This window comes from Euleptes europaea, chromosome 4 (genome assembly GCF_029931775.1).
Source record: "Euleptes europaea isolate rEulEur1 chromosome 4, rEulEur1.hap1, whole genome shotgun sequence".
Taxonomy (NCBI): Eukaryota; Metazoa; Chordata; class Lepidosauria; order Squamata; family Sphaerodactylidae; genus Euleptes; species Euleptes europaea.
The window spans coordinates 65,612,885-65,629,643 of NC_079315.1; the positions used below are offsets into that span (position 1 = coordinate 65,612,885).

At 41.7% G+C, this 16,759-nt stretch overlaps 1 protein-coding gene across 6 annotated transcripts in view; it reads left to right on the forward strand.

Moving 5' to 3' along the window:
* Positions 1 to 16,759, forward strand: part of ZNF608 (zinc finger protein 608) — a 142,278-nt gene that overhangs the window by 54,311 nt on the left and 71,208 nt on the right. The window lies entirely within an intron of this gene.

Consider the following 16,759-nt stretch of genomic DNA (forward strand, 5'->3'; position numbering starts at 1 on the left):
ACATTCTTACACCTATCGAAATAATTTATTTTGTATTGTTTTGAACTGTTTTATTCATGTATACAAGAGATTTTATTACTGATGTTTACTTTTATTAATGTCTAGCACTCATCACTCAGTGCTCAAAAGTTTTTAAATCCTGAAATGAAGCAACATTGAAATATATGAAAATTCTACAATTTTATATGATAATTTGAACAAAAGTATTGCATTAAAATCTCAAAGTATTAGGGAGTGTTATAGGATTGTTTGAAATCCATTGGTTTTTTGTTTGTTTAATTCTGGTAGCTTCTGCAAATACCCTAGAGAAAAATCTCAGGACTTGCTTATATAATTACTACTTAATACCTTAGATAGGCTAATGGAGTTCAACCTAGCCAGAGTTCAGTGACCTGTGAGTGACCCAGATAATGACTGAGGTATAATTTAAAAGAAAAAACAACATTGGTATCTTGTGCCTTACAAGGTGAGGTTGCTATTCCATGATCAAAACCCTAAATTAACAAATATAGACTTCTAAATAAACATCAAAACCCTTTATATTGATTTTATAGTGTAATTTTCTTCTTGTCACTTCTTAAGAAACACTGCAATGTACTTTTTAAAGGGTGAATGCAATAAACTGTCCCTTGCATTAAGTTTGTGAAATGGTTCCGCACACACAAAAATTCAAGGTGACCATCTTCTTCCTCTTGAATGAATAAATTATTTACAGCAATAGCCAGCACAACTCATCCAATTACAACGTATAAAAAAGTAAGGTCTCTCTTGTTTAAGAGTATTGGAATTTAAAAAACAGTTAAAACAAATAAATTAAATTAACCAATCCCAATGTTAACCTTATTAGTCTTTCTCATCAAATCTTAATTGCCACAGAGCAGAATCTGGCAATTTGAGAGAAGACAACAAGTGTCCCCGTCCCAAAGTAGAAATTTCCTTTCATCTTCCTCCAAGGCGGACTTAACTAAATTAATAAGAGGGTGAATCAACTTGTGCTGAATACCCTCATAATAGCTACACCTGAGAAGGACATGGTTTATATTTTCGATCTCTCCTGCACCGCACGGGCATTCCCATTGTGATCTCGGCGACTTCCTAAATTTTCCCTCCAACACTGCTGAGGGTAGAGCTGGTCCTCTTGTGAGGGTCAAAGCTCTGCTATACTTGTTTAGTTCTAGCATAAATAAATACTGAGCCAGGACTAGACAATACTAGGAGGAGCTAGATAAGCCGGGGAGCTCCTAAGTTCCGTTGTCTCTCTATGTCATATATCCTTTGCTTCACCAAAGAGTTTGCATGTTCTCGACCGAGCTCTAAGAGGGATTGGGGAGAAAAACCTAACCTTTCTATTTTTTCAATAGAGTGCGTCCACCATTTAGATTTAAACCGATCTAGCCCAAGCAGGGGTAAAAAGCCTTCTGAGGTCTTATGTGCCTTCAACCATAGGTAAAATAGAGGCTAAAGTAATTCTTGCCTTGATTTTCAGCATTCCTGTTCTCGTTCTGGGGAAAGGGCATCTTGCAGACATCTGGGTCTTCCCATCACATGCCCAGGGAGGCAGGACCAAATTTTTACTTCTTGTCTTCCTGGGTGGGAAACCCAGATAGCCCAGTTTCCGTCCTGCCTAGCATAGGGAAGCAGGCTTGTAGGATAGCTCCGACAAAGTTAGAAAACCTTTACTAGTTTAGACTATTTAGCCTTCATTGTCTTCTTTCCAACCCTTTCGTCCCGATTGCAAGATGGCGGACGGAGGGAGAGACTCGGACGATATCCTCTCAGAAGAGGATTGTGACCGCGCCCTCGTCGCCTCGACAGGGCAGTGTACAAGGAAAAGCGGCTCTAATGGCCGCTCTTGCGGTTCCGCAGAGCAGGGAGAGGGAGAACCTACCGGGCACAAAAAAGCGCGTGCTGAACAGCCATATGCTAATGGCGCCAAAAATCGCTCTCAAAATACCTCAAGACGAGCATACAGAGGAGGAAATGCAGAAGACTTCGGGAGTCGAAGGGAGTCTGTTGAATAGAGCGCCCACGCAACAAGCAGGCAAGTCCCTCTCCGGCCTTATTACGCGGCAAGAAGCATTAAACCTCTTTAATACAGCCATAGACAGACAGTACCAAATGCTCCAAGCTTTGAGGGACTCCCTCCCCCCCCAGCTCCTTTCAAGCAAATGCCGGGGCCCGGGCTTCCACTTCAACAGTGCATTCCCAATCTAGGCCTCTGGAGGGCAGGGAAGAACAGTTAAATTCAGAAAGAACCGGTAACGCTTGGCTTACCAAGGCAGCTCTAAAAGCCTCTTGCATGACTACAAGGTCTAGCATGCAGGACGAATATTCCTCAGCAACAGCTGATTCAGACGAGAAAGAAAGGGAGGACGGGGAATTTGATTCTGACAAAGAAACACCCGCTATTTTTGAGGAACAACAGCCGCGTTTATTTGCAGCTGAGGACTTCCAAGGGCTTCTAAGTAAGGCCTTGGATCTAAATGAGGAACCAGAGTCTGAGCCTGAGCTCAAGCCCAAAGCAAAAAAGAAGGGCAACAAAGATGTTTTTCCCAGGTCACAAACACACAGCAGTGAGGTTCTTCCCAGAATTCTATGAAAAGATGGTTAAGGCAGAACTGGGTAAGCCCCTAGCAAATAGGCAGTTCCCAGTGAACGTCAGAAGACTCTGTAAAATGGTTCCTCAAGCGATGGAATTGTTTAAGTTACCCTTAATAGATACACCAGTAGCAGCTGTTCAAGCCCTAGACATTCCTGCTGAATGGGATCCATCAGAGACCCACTAGATAGAAAGTCAGAAATCCTCTCTAAAAAGGTTTACGAGGCCTCCTCCCTAGCAATCCAGGCATCTGCAGCTACCTCTATCATATCTAGGGCATCTGTTCTATGGGTTAGAAAAATTTCACAACTGGCCTCCGGGGAAAACCGCAGGGTTACAGAAGGCCTCAATAGGCTTCTAAAAGCGGTTACCTTCATGGCTGACGCATCTGCAGATTCCATGACATTTGCGGCTAGGGCCATGTCATCCAATATTGCCGTTAGAAGGGCTACTTGGATCAGACCTTGGCAGAATGAATTCAAGACCAAGGCTCTCACCCTATCCTACCCTTTTTAGGGGGCAAATTATTTGGGGAAAGACTTGAACATATTTTAGTGGAGAATAAAGACAAGAAGGTCTTACCAAAATCCAACAGGAGAGAGGAAAGATTTTCCTCTTCATACCCGGGGTTCAGATCCTTTCATACCCTGTCCCGGTTCAAGGCTGACCAGGGGAGAGGCTCCTGGCCTAACAGTAAGGGGTCCTTTCGTAGAAAGAGAGGATGATTTTCACGACCATTCCAGGGCCAGCAACAACCTCAATTTGGCTCCTCAAAAGGGGATAAATTCTCCGGACCCTCAAAACAGTGACGCCAGGCCCCGTGGCGCAGAGTGGTAAAGCTGCAGTACTGCAGTCAAAGCTCTGCTCACGACCTGAGTTCGATCCCAATGGAAGTTGGTTTCAGGTAGCCGGCTCAAGGTTGACTCAGCCTTCCGTCCTTCCGAGGTCGGTAAAATGAGTACCCAGCTCGCTGGGGGTAAAGGGAAGATGACTGGGGAAGGTACTGGCAAACCACCCCGCAAACAAAGTCTGCCTAGAAAACGTTGGGATGTGACGTCACCCCATGGGTCAGGAATGACCCGGTGCTTGCACAGGGGACCTTTACCTTTAGGCCTCTAGAGGTGGGGGGAAGGCTTCAAGCCTTTGCTCACCATTAGGAACTATCCCACCCAGATCACTGGGTGTTTCAGATTGTTTCTACAGGTTACTTGATAGAATTTTACAGAAGAGAAGAAGTAGAAATTTGGTCCTGCCTCCCTGGGCATGTGATGGTAAAACCCAGATGTCTGCAAGATGCCCTTCTAACCCCAGAACAGAAGGAGCCGTCACAGTGAGTAAACAAGGCTCCATTTCCAGGCGAGCCCAGGAATTTGAAATGAGGAGAGGAACCTGTAACACCAGCCTAAGAAATTTTGATTGGACCTTCTCCAATGGGCTATAACTTGATTTTGAGAAGACTAGGATTGTGCCATAGGCCATCTGGCTGACTGATTTTGGCCGGAATAGTTTGACGGCCGCAGGAATATAAAAGGCTCCTTTTGTCCTGAAGCATTTTATACAATTATATGAGGATATCTCTGCAGCCAAAGCCACTTGTCTATGGTGTTCGGTGGTCAGGCCATTTATCTGGAAAGTCACCCCCAAATATTTAAACGATCTGACTTGCTCAATACTATTCCTGTCAATTAGCCATTTACTCCTTTTCCGCTGCTTTCCAAATGCTAGTACTTTGGTTTTATTATAATTTATAGAGAACACTTCACCTGTACAAAAATTAGCCAATCTACCCAGCGCTTTTTCATGCTGACCTGGGTTTTAGATAAGATCACCAGATCATCCACATAAAGTAATAGTGGGATATTATGCTGTGCTATTTTCGGGGGGTGCAAGTCCTCTGAACTTAAATACTCCACAATATTATTGATATAAAAAGAAAACAAAGCAGGAGCAAGAAGGCAGCCCTGTCTGACACCTTTAGCTGAAGAAATAGGCTCAGTAAGACTTTCATTTCTGTTACATCTTACTCTAATAGATGTGTGCCTATGCAGTACCTGAATAAGTTATAGAAGCCTCCTATCTATGGAGGATTTTTCTAGTGTACTCCATAGACGGGGTCCTGGAAACTGAGTCAAAGGCCGCTTTAAAATCGACAAAAGTGGCATGGAGGAAGGATGGATCTTTGAACCATATTTCTCTATGAAATGTTGTAGAATTAAGCAATGCTACGCCTGTGTCTCTGCCTTCTCTAAACCCTGCTTGGGCTTACACAATTACCTTTTCCTGCTTTAGCCATTCCGTTAGCTTTTCCAGTAAATGCCTGGTGTAAACTTTTCCAATTATATTTAGAAGACTAATCGGTCTTTAATTGCTAGGATCTTTTCTATTCCCTTTCTTAAAGAAAGGAATTATGACCACACTGCCCCAGTCGTTTGGAATGTGATTTGTGGAATCTATATAAGTAAACAGGGCAGCCAAAAAGGCTTCAAATACTTTTTATTGTAACACAAAACACCTAGCAAGTGGTGACAAGGGCCTAATAGTTGCTTTATAGCTGGGACAACTTAATTCTCGGCTTAATTTAGTTAATGTCATTTAACTGCTGACCTGTCATGGAACTTAATGTGATGAAAGTCACATAGGTACATCAAATACATAGAAAACATTGATTTAACATAGATCCCCCCCCCTTAACGTTTCCCCTCACAGTTTGTTGGGGTTTTTATTTCACAAACAAAATTAGGTTCAGTGCAAAGTTAAATGTATTCAGAAATCACCTGTTCCTGCAGAAAAACCAGTTTTCACTACTAATTGAATAGTTTTGGCACAACCTGTTTCCCGTATACTGGCCCTTTGCACATGAGATTCTGCAGGCATGGAAGGAGCTTCATATACTTCTACTGAAAATGGTCCCCAACTGAGCCTGCACCCACTGTGCTGAATATGCAACCACTTGCCCTTCCCTACCCAATGGCATGAGGCTAGAAATATTTAATGGCCCACTTCTCTGCAGGCCCTCAATTAGGGTTGCCAGGTCCCTCTTTGCCACCAGCGGGAGATTAGGGGGGAGAGCCTGAAAAGGGCAGGGTTTGAGGAGGGGAGGGACTTCAATGCCATAGAGTCCAAGTGCTAAAGTGGCCATTTTCTCCAGGTGAACTCTATCGGCTGGAGATCAGTTGTAATAGGAGATCTTCAGCTATAGCCCTACCCTCAATTCATAGGTTATTCTTACTGACATTAACTGGGGGAACCTGGAGAGGAACCAGTTGACAGAAGATTGTAGGCAGCATGCTGGAGCTTTCATGTTATCAGGAAAAACCAGACCCATTTCTATGGTCCAGTAGAAGAAGGGAAACTTTGAAGAAGTCTGTGGAAATCCTCTCCATATACTAATGGAGGGTTTGGTTTACTTGGGAAGAAAGAATTGTGGAGGTTTCTTTTCTGTGTAGATTTAACATTACCAAGGTTACCTCCTTAAACAATATGACAACTTTCAGAATAGTTGTCTATTACTTATTCACTATAAGGGTTATGAAATCTAGAAAGATAAGAATAATCATAGGACTGTTATCACAGACGTAAATGTAGAAAACAGGTTTTGTTTGTAGTATAAAATAGATAAAATGCACAGAGCTGAAAAAATTCCTGGGGAACCACTTCTGGAGAGTGCCTCGAAATTTAAAGCAACAGCTGAAAATTTGAAATATTTATACAGCCTTGTCCAGTCCTTTCAGTCCTTAGAAGAGTATAACTCCATTTAGGATTGCACTGTTAATCATTTGAGATTGGCGCCTAAAAATTGAGGCAGACTCTAAAGAATTTAAATAATTCCATCCCTTGGAAGTTCACGTTAGCTTTTTGAAATATATTTTATGGGAGACCACCTAACATATTACCTTTCTGAAAAGAAGAGGGAAGATATTTGTGCTGGGATTTAATTTTCCAAATATTTTAATATGAATTGCTTTCGTATAATTGTTGCCCTCAAAAAGAGAGGCCCCAAAGGTTTTGCTGTTGTAATTCACAAAGTAGAGCTTCTGTAGCCTTTTACAACTTCCCATATGCTAACGAAAACATTTTCTGAAAATTGGCAGATCCACACACAGTAGCTGATGCCAGCTATTTTCATGGGCCAGTTCGAGGCTCAGCAAGAGCTGAAGAATGCCTTGTTTTAGTGGCTGAATCAGTCTGACAGGCTTTCACATTGCCCCTCCTTTTATTAATATTCTTTTTGATGTGAACTTGTAAAACAGAGGATTGGCTGTTAATCTCCAGGATCTCAAGGGCTTTTGGCATTGGCCCATAATTGATGTGTTCACATGGCTGTTGTCTGACTACTAATGATTAGACTCCATGTTATCTCCCAGCTAAATCAGTGTTGCTTATAAATCACACTTGATAAACTGTGGTTTCATTTCTTCAAAGGCTCGGAACACATCTACAGACTTTGATAGAACTGCCAGAGGCATTTCATGATTTTACAAGCGTTTAGGTTGGGTTTATTTACATTTTGCATGGGCAAAACATTTGAATTTCTATGAAGTGTTGAGGCATAGTTTTGAATGATCAGAACAAAAGTAATGCTTGCAACAACAGTGGATAATAAAAAAATATAGCAGTGTTGCAGCTGAGACTTAGAATTTTTGAACATTCGTTGTTTTTTAAAGCAAGCAGTATTTTCTCTACTTCTCTGATCTCTGCAAATAAAAGGAAGGCAAGAATGAATAATTTGCAGTTAGGTACGTTTGCAGTTAGGTACGTAACTGGACTAAGATTCCACTTAGTTCACAGAACTCCCTTGAGGCATTACAGCACATTAAATCTTTCTGCTCTTTTCCCCATTCTACCTTTTAAAGTGGGAATATTAATGACGCTGCAGCGTGCTTCTTTATTTCCTGCCATTGTGGAATATGTAGAGAGAAGAAAAGACTTTTGTCAACTGACAGCATGTTCCAGTGCACAATAATGCATCTCATTTAACAGTATGCATCAGCTAGAAATACTTGATTTAGATGCACCCTTATGCCATCCATACGTAACATTACAAAGACAAATGCTCTTTTTTTAAAAAAAAAAACTGAATTAAATGGTTTTGAGATTTTGCTTTAAAAATGAATGTATCAGTTTACCTTACTCGACCTAAAAGTGCATTCAGTCGATATTTTTGTGAAATGATAGTCAAACTATTCTATTTTTAAACATTTGTGAGTGGCTTATGGAACTGTCTCTGGAGACTCTTAATTTTCTAGTACTAAGCATCTTGGCATTGAACTACTGTGTTGCTCTCTAAGAATATTTTGTTAAATTTATCGTCTTTCTGTTTATGTTTAATAATAACACTTAACATAATTCTGTCAAGGCTGTTTTGTAATTGAGTAACTGTAATATACTTTTGTGAATGAGATCTTTTGTGAATGAGATTCCACTTAGTTCACCCATGACTATGATTTTTTCTATGTGCAGATGCAAATAAATTCAGTTTTAGCCTATGCTGTCAGAACACATGGGTCTCTGCTGTGAGATCCAATAAGACAGATAGATCCATGCCTCATAAGAACAGAATCTTCTATGATGTCACTGTGGACAAGGCTTAAAATATTAGATGCCTCTTCTATTTTTTAAAAAAAAATTCTTGCATGTAGAAAGCTAGGGTGTCAGTGGAAGGGCCAGACTTGAACCCTTAACTATTCATTTTCTTTGTGGAGGGGTATAGAGATTCATTTAGGCTGCCAACTGTGATCTGTGGCCCACATACAGGCTTACCACTTCAGTGAGAAGTCGGCTCAAATGTATATCCAGAACTTACCGGAATTCTTTGCAGCGCGCAGGATTTCTGTCACATCCACTCACAGGCTCTAAGGCAGTCTAATAACTTTTATAAGTGCTCAATGAAGATAGAACATTTGGGCGGGGGGAGAACTGAATCAGAAAATTTGCCAAGGCTTATCTACATCCACTGGTCCAGATAAAGAATATATGTAGCAATATGCCTGCAAATTTAGATAGAAGGGAATTCCTTTATTGTGGGGTGACCGCTGAAAATAACATAATGAAGATTTAATCCTCCTGATCCATTAAGCAAGTTTAGGGGCCAGGCTAATGCCCGTCCATGTGACCTAATTGTATAGATCTGAGCAGCAGTCCTGTAATCTCTTACATGTTGTGTGATTTATGCGTACATATAGCAAGGCAGTCCAGATCCATAAACACTAGATTTTCAGTTATCTGTATAGTTAGGCCAGTGCCAAAACACCACAGCTGATAGATGCAAATCAGTTGATTAATGAAGGCAACGATGCTGTACTTTATTTTTACGTAGAACAGAATAGTCTTTGTCCCTAAAGCAGTTGCCAAGTGCTAAACAAAAGCTCTCTCTCCCCCCCCCCCTTAAACATATTTTGCCAACTGTTTAGCTTTTTCCACTGGCATTTGCCAGTGTATCCTTCGGGCGATACCCTTTCCACTGAGAACCATAGGTTTAAAGTTGTGTCCTGTAGGATTCTTTCCTTGTAACTTTTGAATTTGAGGCTGTGTACTCCAGTTAAAAGTTACCAAAAGGTGAGTGGGAGGAACCTGCTTATATTTGTCACTTAGAAAAATTAAGATGTTTCACTTAACAGTTGCATCTGCATGGGAATGTACAACCTCCAAATAATTCTGTAAGAGTTCACAAAATTGTGTGGGGAGCAGAATTTTATCACTTGCCAATATTTACTCACACAAGCATGCAGTAGTTGGCAGTTTGAAGACCTGCCTTTTCTAGAGGGTCTTTGAGCTGGATAGATATGAAATGTTGTGACACTATTGAGAAGCTGTTTGTTCATTGCATTCTTTTAGTATTTCATTATTGTGTCTTGTTGACTTTTTATTGTATTTTATTGTTTCCAATCCCCTTGAGTATTTTCTTAATGGAAAGGCAGTGTATAAATAAACTCAATTTTACATGTCTGCCTAGTACAGGTTGAGTATCCCTTATCCGAAATGCTTGGGACCAGAAGTGTTTTGGATTTTTTTTATTTTAGCGCCCGGCAGCCCCACCCAATCTAACAGCCCCTCCAGGAGCTCCTCCAACCGCTGGTTCCTGGCTTGCCCACCCGGTGGCTCCATTGCAGCCGCCACTCTCTCAGCCTGCGAACCGGGAAAGGCTCAGCTGGCACAGTTGGCTGCGCGGCCACCAGTCCGCCCATGGCTCCACCTCTCTGTCTCCACTTTTACCAGTGGCCCTGGCCACCTCTCCTCTTCTGTGGCGGGCAAAACGCTACAGCCGGGCTGGAGCCAGCCAGGATCACCTTCTCGGAATGCAACAGCGGCAGCAATACACACGGCTGGGAAGGTGTAGGCTGTTGCCAGCTGGCAAAAAAAGCAAAGCTGAGGCAAGCAAGGGGGGGACGCCTTGCTGGAGCTCTGTAGACCACTGGTTCCCAACCAGGGGTCCATGGACCCCCAGGGGTCCGCGAGAACTAAATTAAGGTCCGTGAAACAAAGTTATAAACCCATAATAAATTAATATTTTCAATTAAAAGTTCTCTATTATAAAATATATATATTCAAATATTATTCTAAGCTTAATGTTTAACTAACAGTTATGATTAAAGTTTATTTTCAAATTCTTGGAATTTTTATTTTAAATCTTGGGGTCCCTGCACTGAACAAAAAAGTCCTAGTGGTCCCTGGTCAAAAAAAGGTTGGGAACCACTGCTGTAGACCATATGCATCAGAAGCGGGACAAGCCGAGGAGCAGGCCAGGGTTCTGCTGTCAGAGGCCTTTGCCGGGCGTTCTTTCTGGCTCCAGCCGGAGCACCTGGAAGGGACAGGATTTGATGCTCCTGCGCACTGGAGTTGCTCCTGGCTTGGCAGGAGCAGGATTGGGGGGAGCGTAGGTAGATGGAGGTGGGCAGGGCATTGCAGATACAGGAGGCTTGGCGCGCTGCTGAAGGCCAGGTGCAAAACCCCCCACAGTGAATAATGCATGCTCCAAAAGTTTTGGCTTTTAGAAAATTTTGGGTATCGGATTCTTGGATAAGGGATACTCACCCTGTTCTACTTGTCACACTGGCATCCTCACAAGTTTTTTTTTTTTTTTTTTTTTTTTTGAGGCCGATGTAGGAACACTTGCATTTATTGTATAATAAACAATCAAATAAAGTTATCAATTATTGTGGTCTGCTTAATATGACTTTTCTGTAGATAAGAAAATAGATCAATAGTGGTATCGTATGAGCAAGTCTTTCTCCCTCTGTGCTAGAGAAGGAAGGTTCTTTGAGGGTTGAGATCCTTCAGCTTGGAACAGCACCCTTTCAGGCCTACAGTGTCTTGACCCTGATTTCTGTGCATATGGATATCTCCCCCTTCACACATGCACGTGGACCACCCAACACACACCTGGTGAAAAGCCTCTGACATTAAGTCTGGGATCACAGGTTGAACAGGCAATTCTGGACCTGATCCAGACAGCCAACAGCCCAGCCTCAGTTTTGCTTTTCCTGTTTTTCAGGAGCTCAGTAAAGAACACATCTGTCCTGTTCAGCATCAACCCAAAGTCTTCCTGTGCTCCTGGATTGTCACATCAGGAATTTCCACTTTCTTTTTAAAAAGAGATGTATCTACAGTTTTGATGGAATTTAGACGTTTGGTTCCTGGTTAGCTCATCCTGTGTATCAATAGGACTGCTCATTTATATAATGTTGTATCATGATAGAGGCCTTTCCTGGAGCAGAGCCTGTTAAAATCAAAAATCTCATATAAAGGACTAAAATGAAATAAATAATCAGAGAAATGTCAAATGTTGAAAGCATAAATGTTTGTGCTATAATAGTGTTTTAATTGGAACAAAATTCTGAATTGGATTTTTGCTTGATGTCCAACATAGATGTATTTTTTTAGCCTTAGGTTTGATGATCATTTTCTTTATGTAGCTTTCACACACTTAAGAAATAAACCAGCACTTGGATCTCTTCCTCCTGTCAACCAGGGAAGGAGTGCCTTTTCTGCAGGAACTCAGTGTTATTCAGTGGATTCCACCCTGCAGTGCAGGAAATCCCCTATAGAAGAGGTGGAATTTTATGGCTCCAGGACTGTAATTCTGGAGATTTGTGAGTACATCAGAGAGAATGGGTTTCATATATACAGCTTAGTCTTAGTGTCTCGAACAAAGTCGGAAAAAGAACTGTGAAGTATCTGAGTACATAAAGGAAAGATCAGTGCTATGTTTTCATAATGGTGACATTCCTTCTCCGACCCGTTCTTTCTCCCCTTTTTTATTGTGTGTATCATGTTCTGAATGAAAAGGGCTCACTAGGGTGCTTAGTTTATTTATTGGCAGATACTCACTGTCAGCTTTCTAGTACGGAGAGCCATCGCTGCCTGATGCAATCATACACTTGGGCAATGGAAAACTGCCAAGCACCACGCTCTAAAACTTTGTAGCCTTCATTGCTAATCAGGTCCCTGAAAGCCCATGAAATAAGGTGAGGGAAGAAAATATTTCCACAGCTTTTCTAAGCTGCCTGACTGTGTACACAAATGCTGCAATCTGTATAACTAGGCTGCCTTTGGTGCTGCTTGTTTTTTCCTCCTTGGAACCTCTTCTGTGATAAATAGCGAGGCTACTGCTCAGCATGCCCTAACACCTGGGAATAATCATGCAAAAATAACAGTGAGGAACTGCAGAGCGTCTGTTCTTGACATTAGCTTTCCTCAGCTTGACAGACTGCCACCAGCAGATGTTAGACTTGTGTGCCTTCCTTCTCCCTCTAGTATCCCCCACTGAAGATGCCTGCCTTCCTGCTTCTGCCTTTTTTTGCTTATAATAGGCTGCCTCTTTGTCCTTTCAAGGGCTTTCCCTGCAAATCTATCTGAATGCAGCGGCCTGATTCTACTAATCTGGTGATTACGGAGTAAGGAGGGATAATAGTAACATTTTAAAAATTGTTTGAAATTGGGATGCAGTTTTAAGCTGGCTACACTTTTATAGCCATTGAAAAGAACTATTCACTTGTTAGCAACTTGTTCTGACCCAGGATTCTGGCACAGAATTTGGAAGCCTATTCAGAAATAGCATAGTAAGCAATCCCTTTGGAAATTCTGTTCCTTCAAGAGTACAAGTGGAAGGTGACATATTCAAATGCTTCCCCATGTTAACAAAAGTCCTTGCCATGGAAGTCTAGTGTATAGTGGTAAGTCCATTAGTTTAGGTAGTTCCTGGCATGCTAGGTTTTCATGGTCAGGAAGATGTTTCAGTTTTTATTTTAATTCCAGAATGCATTCAAATAATCATTTGAAGTCTCAAGTGGTATCAGTACTGTGTGCTGCATTTGAACATTAGGATCAACTCTTGAGATATTGGCCTTTTATGAACAGGCTGTTTCTGTCACCATCACCCCTCCAATTTCTTGGGAGCTTTGTTTTTATTATGCACGTTTCCTCGGACCTTTAGAGGTCACCTTGCTCTCCCCTCAGGTTTTCCCTGCATTTTCTGGATGCTGTTTTAGCCTGAGTTTAAAGTCTGCCTTGATCCCACATCGAAAGCTGGTCCTGTGTATACTTGTCAGTTCTGGTTTTTCTCCCCACGTCCATTTTTACTTCTCCCTTCCACTTGTCATTCTTCCTCATTCAACTCCCCCCCCCCACCCATCTTTCTTTTTCTTTTTTGCTTGCAAGTGCAGGACTAGCAAGAGAATGCTGGAATACTATGAGGCTGCTTATCTGGTCAGTTTCACAGTGGGTTGCCATCCCAAGGAGTGAGAGAACTTAAGTTAGAATTCTCAGTATAACATAAGAGTACTGCAGGGTCAGTACCTGGAAGGGAGACCTCTAAGGAAGACTCTGCAAAATTATTTAAAAAATTATAAAATTATAAAAAATTATAAAATTATATATATAAAAAAGGAAGACTCTGCAGAGGAAAGCAGTGACAAACCACCTCTGCTTAATCACTTGCCTTGAAAGCCCCTTGCTGGGTTCGCTGTAAATCAACTGCAACTTGACAGCACTTAACGCATGCACATACATTAAAACAGTACTGTTTTTGTTTTTGTTTTGTTTTTTGTGTTTGTGGCTGAGGTGAACATTGAATCATGGATTTCCCAATACATAACCCTCTCTTTAACTGCTATGCTACATCAGTTTATGCTAGTGGTCTTCAAACCTTTAGATGTGTTGTTGGACCCCTACTGCTAGGTCGCAAATTCTATAGACCTTCCTTCCTTTTTTTATACCTTTTGGTAGGACCTACTGCATAGACAAGGGTGTCATTCCTCCTACCTCTCTTTGCTTAGATGCTGAGAAGAGCAGTAGGACAGCGAGATGAAGTCATTCGGTGACAGACAGGATTCTTCTATGGCTCTGACCTTTTGCATCAGGGTATCTAACTGGGAGGTTTTTTTTCTTGAAGAAACATGGCAGGATTGCAGAAGAAAGGCAGATCTTGCTGAAGTGATTATAGCAACTCAGTTCCAGCAGTGACACCTCTCTTTCTCTGCAGAAATCAAGTTACCTTTTATTTTGGAACAGGACAGAGCTCTGTCAACCCGGAAGGTTATTTATTACACTTTTATCCCGCTGTTCTTCCAAAGTGTTTGTGATGGGGTACATGGTTCTTTCCTCTCCAATTTTATCTTCACAACATCCCTGCTTGGATGTTAGTCAGCTTTAGTCTCACTTAGAGCTTCATAAGAGCATTTCAGAGGTTTTCATGGCATTGCACAAAAGGCAGTAGTTTGGGGCTGTGCTCTTTTAGGCCACACTGGGTAGAATGTTGGGGAAAGAACAGGAACAAGCTTTGTTTTCATTAATCTAGAAGTAAGGAGAAAATGTGTCAGTGCCTCTGTTGTAAGAAATCTCTGCAGTGGCTAAAACTCTGGCCTAGTGTCTTGAAAGTAGTACAAAGATAAATATTGTTTTATTTCATCCTTATTTAGCTGACAACTAGTCTGCAAGAAACATCTGTTTTTGAGGTCAGTTGGTTTTTCATTGGCTTGCACGTTTGGCTTCTTGCTGAAAAGCTTTCTTTTAATCCTGCCAGCATCTTAAAGTCTGATGGCAGGAGGATATTCACAGAACAGAAGTACTGAGCTTCTATACTCAGTTCTGCATTTTCAAGTTTTTATCAGGTAATCACCTCTGGAATCAGAAGAGCTCAGTATTGCCAAACCTGGAAGTTCAAAAACCACATTTTAACTTGCCTCCACCTTAGTGTAATTCTGTTGCTTAGGATGTGTATGTCATTCAAGGTTTAAATAAGGATTACAGGTAGGACTCTCACTACATTTGTCTCTATACTGTGTTTATTTACATAAAGTTGTTTTATACCATTATCTTTAGATTGTATTTCAACATACCTACTTCTGTCTTTGGTCAATGACTGGTTAGAATAAAGTGAGAGGGAAGGTTTCTCAGTTCATCCAGTGTTTAGCCACCATTCCTTATTTCCCTTCCTCATGTCTTCACTTCTTTGGATATAGCATGTGTGAGTAAACAAGAGGAAGAACCCTGATTATGTTCCTATGCTCTGTCTTCTGTTGCAAACTGGTTTTTGAGAAACAGGGGTGTACAAGTAAAGCATTCTCTGTCTTGTATGGCTGGGCCATTTTCTCTTCCGCTCCTGTTTTTTCAAGACCCTTTCCAGTAGCGAAAGTTATGGAGAGGGAGAGAAACTGGGATACACAAGGAAGAGCACTCTCCTCATTTGTATGCCCGCCTCTCCTGCTAAAGAGTTTCATGGAGCTTAGAAGAAAGGAAAGAAGGAGAGCTTTGGCTACTGTAGCCCAGTCAGTGTCACCTATGAAATCAGATTTTTCATAGAGACCAAGTGACGCTTTACTCACCATCTTCTCATCCTACTTCAGGCACCAAGTTTCAGGCTTCAAGTAAACCATTGTAATTTCAAGATCTCAACTCATTGTTCATAATCATCGATTGTACAGTTTTCCAGAATTCACAACATAGAAGTCAACAGGATTTCTCAATAGTGGAGAGGAAAGCAAGATTTTTTTTACATGTTTTTGTGTACATATTGATGAAATTAGTTTCATAAAAGGCTGATCTTGAGTGCTGTTTTAATAAATGGCAGCTTCTTACATCTTGGACCTTTACTATTTTGTAGCTGGGCATTGCTGTTAGGAACAAATAGTGGCAGAAGATATAACCATTAATGTTTACTATGGTCCTGAAAGAAAGCTTTTTGGCATCCAGGCAAAGAATTGCATGGTTTTGACTTTGTTCTTTATCGCGCATTCCTGAGCAGTGCCGGCGGCCATGCCAAAAGGCCTCTGGAGGCTGGCAAAGTCTTGCACCGGTACAAGGGCCCACAGCGCCATGTCTGGGCAGCGTAAGCTGACGTTTGTGGCCCAAATGCCAGCATGAAGGGCCGGTTGCTGGCTGGGCCGGGATGCCAATGGAGCCGGACGCTGGCGTCCGGACATCGGCAACAGCTGTGGTGGTGTCCCAGGAGGCGGTCCTGGGGTATCATGGCGCCAGCCTGAGGGTAGGGCCGCCGTTAGGGGACCTCCTAAGCCATTATGGCTTGGGAACACCCCCTTTTTTTGCATGGGTTGCATGGATTTTTGGCACTGGGCAGAGGTTTTGGCAGGGCTGAAACCTTAGGAGGCAGCGCTGCTACCTTGCCTCCTAAGCCCGGCACAGGCATTCCCCTAAGGAATGCACGGTTAGACATGGAGTAAGGCATATATAGCATGTCTCTTTGATTGATACAAATAAAATAATCTAGACTATTGGTTTAGTGCTTGGACTAGGAATTGGCTTTCTTTTATTGATACCAGGCTTCTGGAAAACCTGGGAGTAAATATGAGAATGAGCAAACAGAATGTAAAATTAAAGATGAGGTACTAAAATGTACTAGTAGTTTCTACTGTTGTTGGCCTTACAACTAAAGATCCATTGTGTGCTTCTTAAATTAAACCAGTGATACAGAAGTAAGGTGGTCTTGTTTATAGATAATGAAAAGTAGGCTAAGATTTACTGAACAGCCACATATGTTTGAGGAGGCTAACAGAAAAGATTAACAGTCTGACTGATTAATTTCACTCTTTTATTAGTGGATCATGACAAACTTCATTGTTTTCAAGTGTGGGTTGTTTTCAGAACAAAATATTATAGATGGGTACAGATGGGTATGTATCTAAACGTATCCTGACTATTCTAATA